This window comes from Ostrea edulis, chromosome 1, assembly GCF_947568905.1.
Source record: "Ostrea edulis chromosome 1, xbOstEdul1.1, whole genome shotgun sequence".
NCBI lineage: Eukaryota > Metazoa > Mollusca > Bivalvia > Ostreida > Ostreidae > Ostrea > Ostrea edulis.
Window position 1 is genome coordinate 84,347,370 of NC_079164.1, and position 13,155 is coordinate 84,360,524.

The 13,155-nt window shown below is 36.1% G+C and overlaps 1 protein-coding gene across 3 annotated transcripts in view; it reads left to right on the forward strand.

Moving 5' to 3' along the window:
• Positions 1-13,155, forward strand: part of LOC125677944 (carboxypeptidase D-like) — a 38,491-nt gene that overhangs the window by 5,343 nt on the left and 19,993 nt on the right. For 2 of the 3 annotated variants that reach the window (XM_048916055.2, XM_056163662.1), the window contains exon 2: positions 7,431-7,575. The gene's annotated coding sequence lies outside the window, so the exon portion shown is untranslated. Of the gene's footprint in view, positions 1-7,430; positions 7,576-11,988; positions 12,091-13,155 lie in introns of those variants that run through there. The other variant, XM_048916063.2, reaches the window with a different exon arrangement.

Consider the following 13,155-nt stretch of genomic DNA (forward strand, 5'->3'; position numbering starts at 1 on the left):
TACTAAAACCTACAATGTCAGATTGTTAGTTGTGCTGACACTTACGCGCATATGCGTGTATGTATGTGCATTGTTTTTGGTCTTCGTAATTTGGAGTCGTTAATTCCATGTTTTTCATTGAAATTTATCTTATAGTCATATATCTAAACTTGTAATGTATTGAAATGGTCAAGTTACTCACCAGAATGTGTATGCATGTCTGATAAATTTTGATTAGAATGTGTGTAACTGATTAATTATTGAATCTGCTTTGATAATTGAATATCCAAATGGACATGGATATTTGAATGTGTAACTTGTAGCGGTTACCCAGCCAAATGCTGATCACCCTCGCCGTTGCTTAACTTGCGTGATCAAGAGAGAGACTCTACCATATCACTAGAAAAGCTAGCTCTCTAGCGAGGCAGTGTAAGTTCCTCCTTATACTGTCCGCTACAAATGCATATTGTCCTGTAAACTAATTGCATAATAGGACAGGAGGATACATTTACCAATTTATTATAATATACACCTGTATATGGTACATTCAGGATATACATAGATGTGGATTGTATATTGTTTAACGTCCCTCTCAAGAACATTTCACTCATATGGAGACATCACCATTGCCGGTGAAGGGCTGCAAAATTTAGGCCTATGCTCAGCGCTTATGGCCATTGAGCAGGGAGGGATCTTTATCGTGCCACACCTGCTGTGACACGGGACCTCGGTTTTTGCGGTCTCCTCCGAAGGACCGCCCCATTTAGTCGCCTCTTATGACAAGCAAGGGGTACTGAGGACCTATTCTAACCTGGATCCCCATGGGAATACATAAATGGAAAGATATTGGCTGCATGATGATTTTTGTGGGTAACTTGGGAGTCGACTGGTGCGCTAGTTTAACCTCTAACTTCTAACTTGTAAGGGGCACATGGGGGTAAAACATCCAGTGCCCATACCCGAACAGGCGCCAGCGCTCTAAGGAGGTAAGGAAACCCGCCCTTCTCACCCTGTCTCCTGCAATGCTACCTGGTTTGGAATCATTGCACCAACCTGTAACATCACCTCATTGAAGTGATTTGGATGTGGCCACAATCGTCCCCGATGGTGACCTCATTATAGCAGATTAACTTTGTTTTAACTTGCTAAGACTTTTAGTCCTGTAAACTGCCCCTTGCTTACTTTAGAAACAGGGGGGGGGGGGGGGAACCCAGGTTTCGGAGCAGAAACACGGTCATCACATACCATTACCGACTCCCCAGTCCCCAGCCCCCTTAAAACATGCGACAGTCTAAACTATTAGGCACAGTAGTATTTTACAGTTTACGGAAAAGAAAATGCCCCATTAACAATTAAAGTTTGTATTACTACCACTATATCCAGAATGGCAACTCAGTCACATTCCATCTGTTCCAGGCTTCATCATTTACTGCACCTAGGGAATCAGTAGTATGCCATGATCTGTTTACAAACTTATTGAAGGAACCAAGGAACAGACACCAAGAAAAATCAGAAAATACATGTAAAATAGCATCATATGGGGTGGGTGGGCGCATAGGTTGAATCTGCGTAAAGATTGGGGTCTTCCCTAGGAAGCACTAACTGTGATGTAAATGACATAGGATGCACAGGTCAAGTCATGTAGACCTAACAAATGGGGTGTCTCAAAATTAATACAGACTATTTAATATAAAGTCAAATAATCTCAATTATTTCTGGCATGAAATGGACTGAACATTATAAACTTGTTATATATTCATACACTTTACAGACTGATATGGTCAAAACCACTTGTACTGAAACAAATGACACCACTTACTAAATGGGGGAATGTTTGGAGGAACATCTGTAACGGTCCCCATTACAATTAGTACTATGGGGTAGTTATTATTGTACTTTTAAGATTAAAATTGTTACACTGATGAGTCAGTTGGCTCAAAGAAATAAAAGAATTGAATCCAGGAATACAAATTTTTAGGCAAACGTACTTGGGAAATTTAGTAAGATTGTTGTTCAAACAGTTTTTATATGGATACTGCCCCTGAGGGAGGCAAAGCAATATTGGGACAATTTTCAAGTCATATTCTCCATTTTGATACAATATATGTTTCTAGAGAATTTTGTCATAAGAGTCCAGGGGGTGAATCGCCTTGGATGTTCGTTTAGTTTCATCCTGGAGGGTAGGTTAGGTGGAAAAGTGACATGATCATTACTACTATGCACAGGCTAAATTAAGCCCTGGTTATTGGGAGGCTAGGGGGCAAGGCCCCTGGAAACTCTTTGATCCATTTAATCATCTTACAGTCCAAGGCCTGCATAAGCCTAATTGGTTCCATGATCAATGGGGATGTACATGTAGGTTAGGTGGAAGACCGTGACAATCGGTGTTACATTACACACCCCTGTTGGTGGGGGTGTACTACGGGTTAGGTGGAAGACCGTGACAATCGGTGTTACATTACACACCCCTGTTGGTGGGGGTGTACTACGGGTTAGGTGGAAGACCGTGACAATCGGTGTTACATTACACACCCCTGTTGGTGGGGGTGTACTACGGGTTAGGTGGAAGACAGTGACAATCGGTGTTACATTACACACCCCTGTTGGTGGGGTGTACTACGGGTTAGGTGGAAGATCGTGACAATCGGTGTTACATTACACACCCCTGTTGGTGGGGGTGTACTACGGGTTAGGTGGAAGATCGTGACAATCGGTGTTACATTACACACCCCTGTTGGTGGGGTGTACTACGGGTTAGGTGGAAGACCGTGACAATTGGTGTTACATTACACACCCCTGTTGGTGGGGTGTACTACGGGTTAGGTGGAAGACCGTGACAATCGGTGTTACATTACACACCCCTGTTGGTGGGAATGTACTACAGGTTAGGTGGAAGACCGTGACAATCGGTGTTACATTACACACCCCTGTTGGTGGGGGTGTACTACGGGTTAGGTGGAAGACCGCAATAATCGGTGTTCAGGAACAATTAGAGAAGATGGTACATGTATACCCCTGGTTTCTAACTTTATGGAATTAATTTATGTGCACCTTAACCCAAGCCAGCAAGTTTAACCCACCCACCCACCCCAACCCCTACATACACACATGCAACCTTTAATCTACTGATGGCTATCTTGCGGTGAAATAATCTGATTTCCCTACGTTGAATTTTGTAATTTTCTGATCTGTAGCTACATTTGTGTTATTATGTCTCCCCTTCCCAGAAGGAGGACATATTGTTTTAGTCATCTTCGCTAGCCAGAGGTGATACTCCACAGTAAAAATCAGAAACACCATGGAGCATCACCCTTGGGTAGCGAAGATGTGTTTTAGTGTGAATTCTTTGACGATCTTCTTCCGTTTCTCATGCAAAGTAACTTTTTTGTCTTTTTTACATAGGCCTTTGATATTTGGTATGTGGTATACCTTGATAAGACAGCATGTTTCATACATTTTTGATGACCTTTGACCTTGACCATTTAGGTAAAATAATTAATAGAATCTTTTGGACATTTTTTCTCCGGACCATTACATTTTTGTCTTTTGACACAGGCCTTTGATATTTGGTATGTGGGTATATCATGATGATTAATAAGACAGTGTATGATATGTGCCATTTTTTATGACCCTTGACCTTTTATGTAAAGGTCAAATGATAGAATTTGGGGGCATATTTTGTCCAGACTATAACTTCTTTGTTTTTTGACATAGGCCTTTGATACTTGGTATGTTGACAACACTGTTCCTTGGTTAAAGCACATAAACATATAGGTGACTGTTCTGTACCGTAACTCTTAATTTTCCACTTTAAAGATTATCCCTAAAAATATTTTTGAAAACTGGAAAATGGAAGGGGAGACATAAGTTTTAGTGTGCTTAAATAATTCTTCCTAGTTTTTTTTTTTTTAATCAATTGCAGTCAACTTCAAGAATGCCCCAGGGTAGGGCAACCCATAAACTTTTATGAAATCTTAATAATTAGCTATAATTCTCAGTTGTAATCTCTTACATAGGGTAAAGAATGAAAACTTGGCCATTCACTGACTTTGGCTGACCTTGCAAGAGGGGGAAATTCAAATTACTGATTGATAGGTGCATTACCCGAATAATGCAGAAACTTAAAAATTTCCAAATTACAAGAAAATTTGGAAAAGGGAATTAATTTTCCTAGCCTAATCATATACTGAGCTAATGATTCAATCATTTGTCAAAGTCTAATATGTATGTGGTATTTCATTCAACAAACTTGTTACAAAAAGTTCCTCTGTTACATAGTCACAGATGTTGTTCAGAGCTATTGATCACAGTGTTTTTTGGGTTTTTAAAAAAATGAAACAAGTTCTGATTAATACTATAGGCTTTAACATTGACTTCAGTATACAAGACTATAAGAGTTTTTCCCCTTTAAAAAAGAATGCAACTGTCAATATGCTGAAAGAAATATGTACTTTTTTAGAATTTGATCTATTGCACTATTTTGCATAATCATGAGTTAGCACTTGTTCTGTGTTTGGTAATGGATAAATGGAGATTTTATGTATAAGTGTAACCACTTCCTTCACTGCTGAAGGCACTTAAATGTGAATCTTAGCTAAATTAACTACACATACAGTATTTCATGAGAGGTCAGTAGGTTTGGTTTAGGGAGCATAGATCTTTACAGATTTTATGTCAAAAGGCATGATGACAAATAGTGTTCTTGAGATATTTGTATTGTTTTGGTGATTCCAGGGTGGGTCTATAAAGAAGCACTCACTTGCTCACTAACTCACCAGCTCTCTCTCTCTCTCTCTCTCTCTCTCTCTCTCTCTCTCTCTCTCTCTCTCTCTCTCTCTCTTGCTATTTCATTTACTAGCACTCTCGCAAGTTCTCATTTGCTTGCTCATTCATTCATCAGCTCTCCACTCACTCACTCACTCAATAGCTCTTTCACACATTTGCTCAATGCTTCTATCTCTCATTTACCTACTATCTGAATAACAAATTATTCACTGTCTCTCTTGCTCACTCGCTATCTCATTTTTTGCTCAGTTCCCAGATCTTATTCATTTTCTCACACACATACTGACACACTCTTTCTTTCTCATTTACTCACTCACTTTCTTTTGCAAGCACTTGCTCACTATCTCTCTTGCTCACTCACTCACTAGCTCACTAATACTCATTAGTTCTCTCACTTATTAGTTCATTCATGCATTAGTTCTCTCACTCAAATGATTACTCACATACTGTATAAATCTCTCACTCACTAGCTCACTAATTCACTAGTTTTCTCACTCATTTTCTCCATCACCCACAAGCTCTCCCAGTCTTTTACTCGCTCCCTCCCTAACTCACACATTCACTCACAAGCTCTCTCACTCTTTTACTAGCTCCCTCCCTAACTCACACATTCACTCACAAGCTCACTCTTTTACTAGCTCCCTCCCTAACTCACACATTCACTCACAAGTTCTCTCACTCTTTTACTAGCTCCCTCTCTAACTCACACATTCACTTACAAGCTCTCTCACTCTTTTACTTGCTCCCTCCCTAACTCACACATTACCTCACAACCTCTCCCACTCTTTTGTTAGCTCCCTCCCTAACTTACACATTCACTCACAAGCTCTCTCACTCTTTTACTAGCTCCCTCCCTAACTCACACATTCACTCACAAGCTCTTTCACTCTTTTACTAGCTCCCTCTCTAACTTACACATTCACTCACAAGCTCTCTCACTATTTTACTAGCTCCCTCCCTAACTCACACATTCACTCACAACCTCCCCCACTCTTTTGTTAGCTCCCTCCCTAACTTACACATTCACTTACAAGCTCTTTCACTCTTTTGGTAGCTCCCTCCCTAGCTTACACATTCCCTCACAAGCTCTTTCACTCTTTTCTTAGCTTCCTCCCTAACTCACACATTCACTCACAAGCTCATCCACTCTTTTACTTGCTCCCTCCCTAGCTCAGACATTCACTCACAAGCTCACTCTTTTACTAGCTCCCTCCCTAACTCACACATTCACTCACAAGCTCACTCTTTTACTAGCTCTCTCCCTAACTCACACATTCACGCACAAGCTCACTCTTTTACTAGATCCCTCCCTAACTCACACATTCACGCACAAGCTCACTCTTTTACTAGCTCCCTCCCTAACTCACACATTCACTCACAAGCTCACTCTTTTACTAGCTCCCTCCCTAACTCACACATTCACTCACAAGCTCACTCTTTTACTAGATCCCTCCCTAACTCACACATTCACTCACAAGCTCACTCTTTTACTAGCTCCCTCCCTAACTCACACATTCACTCACAAGCTCACTCTTTCACTAGCTCCCTCCCTAACTCACACATTCACTCACAAGCTTACTCTTTTACTAGCTCCCTCCCTAACTCACACATTCACTCACAAGCTCACTCTTTTACTAGCTCCCTCCCTAACTCACACATTCACTCACAAGCTCACTCTTTCACTAGCTCCCTCCCTAACTCACACATTCACTCACAAGCTCACTCTTTTACTAGATCCCTCCCTAACTCACACATTCACACACAAGCTCACTCTTTTACTAGCTCCCTCCCTAACTCAGACATTCACTCACAAGCTCTCTCACTCTTTTGGTAGCTCCCTCCCTAAGTCACACATTCACTCACTAGTCCACCCACTCATTTGATAACTTGCACACTTGATTGCCCAAAACTCTTAATAAAGATGGAGTAGCTCTTAATAAAGATAGAGTAACCAAGTAAAATATTGGATGCTATTATATTGCTTGGATTTGAATTGGCTATCATTACAATAGTAACTTCGAACCCAAGCAATATAACATTGTCTATGGGATAAGCAATAGAGAATGATAGTCACATATTTTATGGATCTACTGTATCATATCATATCATAATGATATGATACAATATTACTTAGCAATTGATATCCAAAACTTGTATTTATCTATAATTATGTCACGACCATACATATCATTTTTAAATACAGAAGGAATGAAGCAGAAAGACATAATCCTGTGGAAATGGTTTTGCAGTGGGGATCTTTAAATGCTATGATTCAATAAAGATTTTATTTTACCTTCATGAAGAATTGTCTCAATTAAATTAGATCTGGGTGGGTGTATATATATAACTTAATTAGAAAAAATAATTAGATATGTGGGGTTTTCCCAATGATTCATGCAAAAACATGAAATAACCAACATACAAATTACAGAATAACCACTGCATTCTGTACAGTATATAGATATAATGCAGGATTCTTAGCATCAATATGTGCATTATAAATCTATATTTGTTGTTTTTACTGCCCCTACATTTATACAAGGTATTAATCTTTATACCTAGTTAGCCTAATCACTTGATGTTCATTAACAGGTGTACTAATGGTATGATATTAATAAGCTGTCCCCTGCAGGCATACTTTAATATATGTTTTACCTTCTCGTCAGGTGTCGCAATGATTTCTACAAAACACTTCACAGAAAGCAGTATGACCCCGTACCTTCAGACAAAATGCCATAATGTTGCCAGTCTAGAAGAATAATAACACCAGCTGCACATGGCTGAAAATGATCGCCATCATCTTACACATAGGTAAATATCAGTAAACAAGTTTTAGTGCCACATTGAATTTGTTTGTGGTACTATATATATATGTGTTGAATAGGTAAATGTTTTAGTGCCACATTGAATTTGTTTGTGGTACTATATATATATGTGTTGAACAGGTAAATGTTTTAGTGCCACATTGAATTTGTTTGTGGTACTATATATATATATGTGTTGAATAGGTAAATGTTTTAGTGCCACATTGAATTTGTTTGTGGTACTAAATATATGTGTTGAATAGGTAAATGTTTTAGTGCCACATTGAATTTGTTTGTGGTACTATATATATATGTGTTGAATAGGTAAATGTTTTTGTGCCACATTGAATTTGTTTGTGGTACTAAATATATGTGTTGAATAGGTAAATGTTTTAGTGCCACATTGAATTTGTTTGTGGTACTATATATATATGTGTTGAATAGGTAAATGTTTTAGTGCCACATTGAATTTGTTTGTGGTACTATATATATATGTGTTGAACAGGTAAATGTTTTAGTGCCACATTGAATTTGTTTGTGGTACTATATATATATGTGTTGAATAGGTAAATGTTTTAGTGCCACATTGAATTTGTTTGTGGTACTATATATATATGTGTGTTGAATAGGTAAATGTTTTAGTGCCACATTGAATTTGTTTGTGGTACTATATATGTATTGAATATAAAAAGGTTCGTGTAGTGTCGTATTGATTTTATGTAGAAGATTTCATTCTGATATAACAGTCTAAGAATAATAGGTGAAGTTTGAAAGCATTTACTGCATTGTTTATCATCCTGTTTATTCTTTGGGGGTGTGTGTGTGCTGAGCACGAAGTAGATTTTATCCGATGCTACGTATTGATTTATATATATATATATATGACACTCTGTTAGCACTGTGCATTAATGAAGCTGTTCTGAAGAGATGGAACATCTTTTAATACAGATTTACACATCAGCACCTGCTAGTCTCTTCCTTAAACAAATTATTTTGAAAAATATTTAAGCAGCTAATTGGCAGTGTATAGTGATTTCTTATCTTGTGGAGCACAAGAAAATTTTGAATCATCATAAAATTCGTTTGATTTTGAGCTTTCATATATGCCAGAATGTTTGAAAAAATGCTTTGGACTAGTGTGATTGGAAAGGATGAATAATAATATAGCGTGGGTTTTGCCCCATTTTAAATGTCATTGACCTTTTCTCACCAACTGCCTGGCAAATATTCATTTCTAGTATGCAGGTAAGTACATTATATCTTTTTGTATTTATAGAAGTTGAAATTTTTTTAAAACATTTAAGAGATTTAGATGACATTTTTACAAGAAAAAAAAATTTCTGATGCATGAGGTATATGGGTTTTAATTGCATCCTATGATTTCGAAGAAGGTATGCACACAGTAAAGCAATTAATGTAATAAGGACTATAGATGTATAAATCATTTTAATATTCATTGTCTTGATGAAATTATGGTGATTTAAATTTGATTGGCTGAAATTTTTTTTTTATTTCTACATCAAAGACGTCATATGAATTTGAAAACAAAAACATTTCAAAAACGTTAATTAAAGCTTTTTGATGAGAGAAACAATTTGTTTTGATATTTGAAAACGTAATAAAATGAAAGGAAATGTATCTTATAATTCTTTTCTTGATGAAGTTTTCTGTCCAATTTTCCCTATGATACCGCCATCAAGAAAAGAATTATAAGATTCATTTCTTAAAGAGTTCAATTTTCTTAGTGCTACGCCTTATTTTATACTGTATACAGATTTACCATATTTATCCTAGTGAGTGCTCCTAACCCTATAAGTGCCCCTAATGACTTTTTTTTCAACTCTCAAAAATTAAAAAAAAAAACTCCCCCTTTTCTAATGACTTTTTTTCAACTCTCAAAAATTATAAAAAAAACTCCCCCTTTTCTAATGACTTTTTTTCAACTCTCAAAAATTATAAAAAAAACTCCCCCTTTTCTAATGACTTTTTTTCAACTCTCAAAAAAAAAAAAAAAAACTCCCCCTTTTCTAATGACTTTTTTTCAACTCTCAAAAAAAAAAAAAAAAACTCCCCCTTTTCTAATGACTTTTTTTCAACTCTCAAAAATTAAAAAAAAAACTCCCCCTTTTCTAATGACTTTTTTTCAACTCTCAAAAATTAAAAAAAAACCTCCCCCTTTTAAACACATACAACATACCTTGCGATAGTAATAGTAACTACATCTTTGTGTATTTACTCAGGCTGTTTTGACAATGTAAATTAATGAATCATTTTAGACCTGTGTGGATTATATTATAATAAAGGAAAGTAGATCAGTACATATGTAACTTAGTACTTAGAATTTCTTATTTATTTAAGCATTTCTCAAAGTCAAAATTTCACTGGAAATTACTAAATAACACCCAATTCCTTTCTCCACTTTTCTAAGACACTCCTTAAGATGAATATAGTAATTAATTTTCATAATTTGTTTCTTGCCTTATTCCGTAATACATGTTTAAATTCAGTTTTTATATCCATTCTATGTACCGGCAAATGTGATGGTTATAGCTAGGCTATATTCCTGTATGCTTTTCATACTCACTTAAAAAGTAAGATAATGGCAGATCACAGTAAAAAAAATATTACAATGCCTAATCGAAAGCCACGGCTGAAATATGATGAAAAGGAAGAGGAGCGTACATTTCAGCTGTACGTGGCTTGCAAACAATGATTACATGCAGTGCCATATTTTGCCTATACTGGATGCACTGAATATTAATATTTCCTTATGGAATTCTCACAAGTCCTAGAAATTATCATTGGATATTCAGAATAATAATTTGAAAATGAAAGAAGTCATTATATCACTGGCATGAAGAAGAATTGGTGTGAAGAACAACTGAATGGGTCCCTAAACTAGCCTCCTGTTGTAAGAGCTCAAAATCATTAGAAACACATGGCTTTAACTGTCAGTTAATTAACATGCAGTTTATCCAATTTAACTTTAGTGGTTGAAAAAGGAGGTTCTTCAGGCGTTTAGGAAGGGAAAGTTGTTTTGGTACGTTTCCTCCATATATTTTTTACAAGTTTTTTATTTTGCAACATCTTTGGAAAATACGAGATTGATTATTGTATAATTTGATCAGCTGGATAACAACTGGTAAATCTAGAGTGAGGGGTTTTAAGGTTGCATGTATTCCATTAATTCTGTGCACTATATACTTCATTTGTTTTTGATTGACATAATTTAATGTTTCTTCTTCCTCACTCACAAGAAATCCACTTCTTTTAACAGTGTGGTATAAAAGTTTTAAATACAGACCTTCTCCGAGAGATTATACCCATTTTTCTAGAAGATTTGGATCCATATCTGTCAAATAAATTCTGACAGAACTCCTACTGCTACCATGTGAAAAACACTCTGATATTGTACTACTATTTGTTTGTTGATTAAATTTTATTCTTTTTATTATACAATGGTCATTTTGAATATCTTGAATTATTAGCTCGCTGTATTTTATGGAGTCATCAACTGACAAATGGATAACAGTAAGTCATGAGTGAGGCCACATTTTTTGGTTGATTGATTTGTTATGTACTTCACAGGTGGTAGCTTTGTTTTCAAGAGAGAAAGAACCATATTAATTTTGGGGTCAAAAGGTGAAATTTCAAGGTCACTATGGGACTTCATAGAAAAACTCTGTATACTCTGTAGGCCATATTTGTTGCTCCATTGATTTGATACTTCACATATAGCTTTGTTTTCAAGAGTGGAAGAACCCTCTCGAGTTAGGAATCAAAAGGTCAAAGGTCAAGATCACTGTTGGACTTCATAGAAAAAGCTTGCAGACACTCATTGTGAGGGGATATGCTCTGTCTTGTGGAGCTTTTGTTTATTACTATATATATATTTGAGACAAACAAGAAATTTTAAATTACTGTATAAGCAGAACTTTTAGCAAGGATTTAATTTTGGCATTATTAGCAACAGTGTTGAGATCGCTAAAATTGAATATCGTTAACAATTTATTCCATATCAGAGGTAATAGTTATCTTTCTTGGAATCATAAAGTCGCTAAAATTAGCTTTAGCTAAATATATATACCCATAATTTGTGTCTTGCTAGAATTATAAAAATTTATATGGTATGACACTATTCACTTACCCACCATACACCACAATACCCACAGTGACCCTGAAACAGGGTTCTTGTGTTATTTTGAATCTAAGGATTTTTATAATTCTTTATATGCACATCTGTAGAAGGGATGTATTATGGTACAACAATGTGTATACATCTGCCCGTTTGGAGTTTTCTGTTTTCATTTTTGTATCACATAATTCACATAATTCTTATTTTACAAATTGTAAGTATTTGTATGAGTGGATAATTCCTCCCACGGTTTTCAAGTGAAGATCTTATTTTATAGAGTGTTTGTATGGATATTGAAGATGTGGATGTGGCAAGGATTTTGATTTTCTTCAACTTTTGAGAAAAATTACATGTTGTTGAATTTAGTCAGTTTTGAGGAAATACATGGTTTGTCCTTTTAACTCCTTTCACAGTTTTAAAGCTATAGAGGGCCTTTGTAAACAACTTGAACTTTATAATGTGCATATTGCAAGGATTTAGATTCTCAATTGTTTTCTAATTTACTTCAAATGTTGTTTGAAATATCTACATGTTTGACTTAGTTTTAAATTTTTGGGGAGATATTTTTCAGACAGAACTCTTGAATTTACTTCATTTGTTTGTCTTACCACAGTGAGGACCTTCTAATTTTATTTTACAGAGTCATTGTGTAGGTATTGAAGATGTGCATTTAGATGACTTATTACCAGGACAGGCAAGCGTGAAGTTATATTCAGTCAAACCTTTTCAAACTACAGTACTGGCTTCCTGTCAAATATAGAGTGCAATACAACTTTTGGTATATGTTTTTAAATCACTTCATGGTTTAGTACTGGGCTATATATCTGAATTATAGTCCGCAAACACAGACCTGTGAGGTCACTTCGCTCCGACTTGTCAAACCAATTGATTGTGCCCCGAATCCGATCGAAAATGTACGGTGACAGTAGATTTGACAGAGTGGCAACATCTCTTTGGAATGAACATCCAGTGAAGAGGAGAAAAATTGACAATCTCAAAGCTTTTAGAACAGAGCATAAGACCCATGGGGAGTTTTTTCTTGGTTTTTTTAAAGCCTTCCATACGTTTATGGTTTTATTGGGTAATTGAATTTTGGACTCTGACTCTTTATAGATAATTTAAGTTTCCTTAATTCTGTTTTATTATGTTATTTTGCTGTACTTGTGTATAGTGCTTTAGAGTTTATTCAAGATAAAGCACTATATAAGTTTCTATTATTATAATAATATTATGATTATATATGTATGTAGGCCCTACCTGTAATGAAAACTATATCGGACAAACCAACAAACTGAACGCCCGTGTGCGCGTCCACAAGCAGCAAATTCGCGATCCAAGTATCAGAAATTCACCATGTTCCGAACATTTTGCCAACTGTGGTCATGGAGATTTCAACATATTTCCATTTTATAAAATGTATAATGACTGCGAAATTTCCAGAGTTACAAAGGA